The following is a 6,770-nucleotide window of genomic DNA, read 5'->3' as shown; positions in this document are numbered from 1 at the left end:
TCAACTATTTGCCCCTTTTAGAGCTAAATATTGCAATGTATGATACCTTTGTAGAGAGGAAATTTTGTTTTATGACTTCCCTCATACCTCTTTCGGGAATCCATAACATTTTTTTTTATTTATATTATTATCTTGTTTGTCTTCCCTAACCATATTGATTAAAATCAACATCCAATGTGATGAATTCATTGAAATAAGAATTTCATTGAAACACCACTAATTTCTTTCAACTTTTGGAGGCTTGGGTAGCAATTCAGAATCCTCACAATCCAGATTATTTAGGCTTTGACTTATAAAAGTTGAGGGAATTAATAATGTATTTGTATAAAGGCCTTTACCAGTTAAATAAACATCAATTATTTTGAGAAGGTGGTTTTTGAAAGGAATGTTTAAGATTTCTTGAAATGGGTTTCTTTTTGTTCCACTGTTCTTTTGACAGCAGAGAGGTACCTGTAGAAAGAGTTAAACAGGTTTAATGGGCAGCATTAATTTCATTAATATTCATAGAAGTGGCACAAAAAAAAATGTGATCTAGTGATTGAACCTATGAACCACCAAGAGAAGGTGGGTACAGTAAGTCCAAACAAAACCGTATAGCAAGCAAAGGAAGAAAATTAATTCATTATATAAATAATAATGGTATTGTTAATCGGCATGGGTTATTTAAAAGTGAAAAATAGCCTCAATTGTTCCTACTTACCGAACGTTCATGCTGGCTGCAACTGGTGGAAAATCGATTACCCCCACCTTTTAAAAAAACAATAATTGCAGTGTGTAAAAAGAATAATAATAATAATAATAATAATAATAAATAATAATAATAATAATAATAATAATAATAACCTAAACAATGTTGTTTAAACATAAGAGGTAGCAAAGGTAAATTTGTTTTACATCACATTATGATTTACAGAAATACACAAATGGTTTTGTTTTAAAATAACCGATTAATATTGCTTCATACTATATTTCATTATTTCAACTGGCAAACATAAAGGATGGTATGTTAAATTAACAGAAATAATACTAGTATGTACTTTTCAGCATTAGAAATCATCATATTTTCTTATTCTGTATTACCTATACACAGTTGTAAGAGATTTAAAATGTTATTGAGATGATTCAAGCATTCAAAATTCTAAAAGGTATTGACAGTGTCAACCCAAGGGATTTTTTTGACCTGAAAAAAGAAACAAGGACCAGGGGTCACAAAAGAAAATTAGACAAAGGGGCATTCAGAACAAAAAATAGGAGGCACTTTTTTTACACAGAGAATTGTGAGGGTCTGGAACCAACTCCCCAGTAATGTTATTGAAGTTGACACCCTGGGGGATCCTTCAAGAAGCTGCTATTGAAATTCTGGAATCAAAAAGCTACCAACAACAAAACGAGCAAGATGTGTCGAATGGCCTCCTCTCATTTGTAAACTTTCTTATGTATATATAAAAGGACCCAGAGCTGTGCCTGTACATTCCTTTGTTAATTATCATTTCGGGACTGAAGCACAGTATTATTTCGCTGAGCAAACTACACATTGGTGTGTAGCTGCCAGCGTTATTACTGAATCGTGTCGAACTGCAAAATAGATAATAAAATAACTGTTTGCACTGTGCATTCTGTCTGTGTGTTATCAGTAGAACACTGCATCACCTCTACACCTGCGCACTACTAACCACTTTGCCTCAGTGACCTGGTGTTATTGTACAGTTCAAGAACTTATTATATACAGTCCAATGAGGAGCGATATCATCGACAATATGAAGGTCAGAGTTCACCACCCATATTTAGCACCCATATTGGATTTTAGGAAAGTCTTAGACAATCTACCAAAATGTAGTGATGTCTACAACTGACTGAACGGCAACCAATAGATGGCAACCAATCAAAATGCTTAAATTTCACAATAACTCTTTGGAAGACGTAAAGTTGCTTGGAACTCCTAGTTTTGTATTTGTAACCTTGTTGCAGTATTCTGTACTAGTATAATGTAATTAGCACATCTTTGTCACTGGAGGGCGCAAAACTACAAATACAGTATTATGAAAAATGAGCACATGGATACGTTTGTCAGGGATCTATTAAACATGCAATAGAAATACTAAATGCAATGACAAGCATTGCAACTATAAGTCTATTCTGAAGATATAGATCAATAATTATACTTGAAACGTTTGTGATTGAATGTATTTTCTTTTAAACTATTTCTAAATACCTCTAAAATATGTGTACTACATCTACTGTATGTACCATAAAACAGTTTTATAAAGGTCTCCAAATCATTTTAAATGTTAGGCAGTGGTGGTATAATATAATGGTTCTGTACTTTGGGGCAATACCACAATGCAAATGAGCAAAGCAGACTCAAGGTAGAGCCGTGTGAGTGAGATGGCTGTAGGGTGACGTCAGACCAGGAAAAAAACAAGACAGTACTGGCGGGTGAAACTGAGAGGCAAGGGCACTCAGCTTTTTATTAAATAATAAAACAAAAGATTTAAACAAAATAAAAATAAACAGTTTTACAAAACAAAACCACTGATACCAATAAAAGGGCAGGTGCATCAAAACAAACATACAACAAACAATAACCAATATCGTGCTTTTAGACCTTGGACTGCAGCGTGCCAGTGACTTAGTCTGGATTTAGTGGACTAAAAAGCGATCTAGCAAATCCTGCACATCTGAACTAGTCCTGATTGCAGCGTACCAAACAGGGGGTGGTTTAACTAATCTGAACAAATAAAACAAGTTAGCCAGACAATGAGGACTAACCCATAACGAGCCTCTAAAAGTGCGAATGGAAATCCACAATTTAAGGTGTAAAGACAAACTCAGACATCTTACATCGTCATTACGAACAGCTGAAAGAGTCACTCAACAGTGGGAGTATGGCAAGGCCTAGCCCTGTGGAGGAACTGTGTACTCTCAGAAAGAAATAGACAACCACTCATGGGTGACTGCAGAGGCAGTCGTTCACATCCTATAGTCAGATAACAAAGAGCGGCCCACCACGCAAGCGAGGACGCCGCTGAAAGACAGAAAGGTGAAAGGCAAAAGGCTCGGTCTTTTCAAAGTCGTTGACTCCGGGAAATCGGCGAGCCAGCTTTCAGCACAAATGCAAGGGAAATACTATCGACTCGAGAAGCTCTTTAACATCAACATGCTCAGCTCAACACAAAGGTCTTACCATACCGTGTTGAGAAGGAAAAAGAGAAATGGCTTCGTTTGAATGACAATTTTATTCCCTCGGTGGGCAGGATTGAGTGCATCATCCCAGGAAGGGGCCTATCAGTAGCTCTGGTATAGAGAGCTCAGCAATACCTACCCAATGGGCAGGCATATCCCATATGTAATGTCATTGGTGGTTTTTTTCGAATTGAAAGGGAAGAGATCATGGCGGCTACTTTTCGTCTGCGCCACAAATAACAATACACAAAAATAAGGCTTTTCGCTGGTCATACTTACCTAAATCATGCAAATGTGGCCCTTGGGACATATTGTAGAAAAACTTGCAGGGAGGCGCATCACACAGGACAAGACAATCCACACACAGATGGAGAGCGTGCACAAACCCGGTACCTCTCACGCTAAAGCATAGCTCCGATACCGCTGTACAAAAGAGCCGGATCCATTGCAAGGAGCATATATTGGGCTTATGTCTTCGTGTGTGATTACATCACCAACCAGCCCTTCTGCTGCCCTCCCCCGTGCACGCTACAATATTGTGAGGACAACTTGTAAAACTAGCAGCGGTTTTCGTCTATTAACTCCAAGCAGTTTTATAGGAAGCAGAATACATGCTTGCTTCATATAAACCAATCAAAAAACAAAAGAAAACACACAACAAAAAAAAAAGCACATGAAAAAAGGTAGTGGTATATGGTAGCAGCATTTTTAAGAAAGAGGAAGTATGTGTATGAGGTTAATGCAGTTCCTCTTTCTCTATGAGTACTACAAAGACTGGTGTTTAGTAATTTTCTCACGACCAACACAGGTATAGAAAACATATTTATACTCCACTCTAAACAGGCACATGTTATCGAGCCTGTTAGGTTCATATTCACAAAGCATTATTGCTAATAAACTGGCACAGTTGGATTGCAATTGGGCCGTTATAGCAGAGTGCATTTAATTACAGCATTACAGGACTGTAATGTCTTTATTTTGTTCCTGGTGTATTTGTATACATAATGCAATTAAAAAGAAATCAACTTAATCTTTGTTGTTTTCAAATAAAATTGCATAACTTTGTATTATCCTTTTTTTTTTTTTGGTTTACAACAACCCAGTGACAGATGTGAAGATGCCTGTAGAATACCAGACACTGTAGAGAAGCGAAAGAGAATTTACAGTACAATACATACTAAAATAATAATTAGAGTTGCCAGCAACTGTAAGGCTTCACTATTTTTGGTTATTACAGGTTAGGTGTTGTGGTATTTAGACACTCCCATGCTGGGACTCTGGAAGCAGGTTTTTCATGTTGCGTAGTGTAATATGCTACAGTTGTCATTTTAAACTCTTTTATTTATAACAAATATTTTAATTTAATTACATTAAAACATTCAGATTTTTAAATAAGATATTTTTTAACAATTTTAGTGATAATAAACGAAAGAAAAAAAAGAAAACAATTTGACATGGCCTCATGCTGGATTTGAACTATATCTCTGACAAGAGAATTTGCACCATATCTCTGAAAGGGAATTTGCATAACTGAGTAGTGTATTGTGGGCTTAATTTTACCCACCGCTATGGAAATTCTACGCTTAGATAGAGAGCCCCCCCAGCCCTGGCAAACATCGAGTCATGTTACAGTCTGGAATCACTAGTTGTAGTGATGGAAGATAAAGGTACCACTATTGAGATATGCAATTTTCTCTGGTGGATTAATAGCTTTTAAGCTGTTATGTTGGGAAAAAAATTATGTCTTATGTTTAAGATGTTTTTCTCAGAGTCCGAGCTTAATGCTCATAGTTTTTAAAGAAACTCTTAATCAGTCAAAAGATAGATAAGCTTCTATGAAGTTTCTGTAATTCCTCCATTTAGAAAATGTCATTTACAGATGCTGCATAAATAGAATAAATGCATAGTGAATACAAATTTTAGTGAATAAAAACACACAAGCTGCTTTGAGCATGGGGACATTATTTGCTTCAAAACTAAACAAACGTAAAAAAAAGATTAATTAGACTACTAAAACAGTGTTGCTATGTTTACTATAAACCATCTCCACGCAAAGCTTTTAAAAAGAAAAATCAGAACAAACAGTAAGTGTACAATAACCTGCAACTGATGTCTTTTTTCTTAACTTTTGAAGTCCTGCCTCCCTAGTTCTGCTTTCTTAATATCTCTGACACAGTACTCTGCGTTCTTTCTTGATATTGCCAACAGCCATAAGAAGCTTGGTTTGAGTATTGCTAACGCTATTTTAAACAAATGAGTATTGCATTTATGAAGCTTGCTTTGTTTAATTCAAATGCATTTAAAAGCTACAAAAACACTTTGCCAGTGTTGGCAAACATGTGCACTATCACATAAACAAATAGCACAAAAAAAGAGCAAAACACTTTAACTGGTGTGTTGAATCATCACTGCTACACAACTCACTGACAAGCCCACACAGCTCACCTCTCTTAAAGGGGAACGCACCAAAAGGCTGATTGTTTTCTGTTTCCATTGTAGATGCTGCAATTGTTGCCAATGTCATTACTCTCGTAGCCTATTTATTTAGCGATACGGTTAATTGATCAGGTTGGATAAGTGGCTTAGTATTTGTCTTACATAATTACGATGACCCTATCTGTAAGGAGTTATAAGCAAGACTGGTCCATGTCAGCCATCTTGGATTGACTCACCATTTTAATAACTTTTGATGTTCTTTTTTAAAGCTGAAATGCAGAATCCATAAATGGCGGCTACATGTCACATCCCATGATATGTGTAATTGCACACCCCTCCTCAACATATGTGAGAAGTTTGAGGGCAATAGCAGCAACGTTTTTTGTTGTTTTAGTGTCTTCAAAATGAGTTACCACAAATGCAAAATCCAATATGGCTGCCAAACCATGTGACCTATTTGCTCCATTTTTTTTTCAGGGTCAGCTAGCCATAGTCATGTACCACCATATTAAACTGTGAGAAATTTCATGCAAAGGTTTTTGTTTTATGGGCTGTTAAAGTCCTTGGCAGATACAATATGAAATAACAACAGTGATAATCCTATCATAAGAGAGGTCAAAGATCACAGGCAATGACTGTTTTTGATAGAACACATAAGGGTTCCTATATGTTTTTCATTGTAACAGTGGCCCTATCTGCATTCTATAAGGAGTTATCGACTACTTTCACCTTTGACCTCCGATGTCATAAACATGGTCGCAATTGACGAAAACTTTTTCTGATTGACTTTTAAAGATTGACCAGTCATAAACATGTACAGCAAGTTTCAGAGCTCTAGCATAAGAGGTTTCGGAGAAGAGTTCTGAAAATGACCAAAAGTTTGCAAAAATCCAACATGGCTGCCAAACCATGTGACCTACATGCTCCATTTTGCTTCAGGGTCAACTTCCCATAGGTATCTAACAACGTTCCAAACGGTGAGTCTCTGCATGCAACAGTTTTCATTTTATGGGCTGTTAAAGATTTACCATTGCGGTGGAAGGAAAGAAAATAATAATAATAATAATAATAATAATAATAATAATAATAATAATAATAATAATAATAATAATAATAATAATCTTTTGATGAACAAAAGGCTTCCAGCCATT

The 6,770-nt window shown here is 36.0% G+C and overlaps 1 long non-coding RNA gene across 1 annotated transcript; it reads right to left on the bottom strand.

Annotated features, from left to right (window-relative positions):
• Positions 1-149: 149 nt before the first annotated feature.
• On the bottom strand, positions 150-3,701 carry LOC121301806. The gene is made up of 3 exons (XR_005947651.1): positions 3,463-3,701; positions 701-747; positions 150-450 (listed from the first exon to the last, which is right to left on the bottom strand). It is a non-coding gene; the product is annotated as an uncharacterized LOC121301806 (long non-coding RNA).
• Positions 3,702-6,770: the final 3,069 nt, after the last annotated feature.

The sequence above is a fragment of the Polyodon spathula genome, chromosome 28 (genome assembly GCF_017654505.1).
Source record: "Polyodon spathula isolate WHYD16114869_AA chromosome 28, ASM1765450v1, whole genome shotgun sequence".
In the NCBI taxonomy this organism is placed as follows: Eukaryota; Metazoa; Chordata; class Actinopteri; order Acipenseriformes; family Polyodontidae; genus Polyodon; species Polyodon spathula.
The sequence above is the reverse complement of the archived record's forward strand: the minus strand, read 5'-3'. Positions and strand labels throughout refer to the sequence as shown.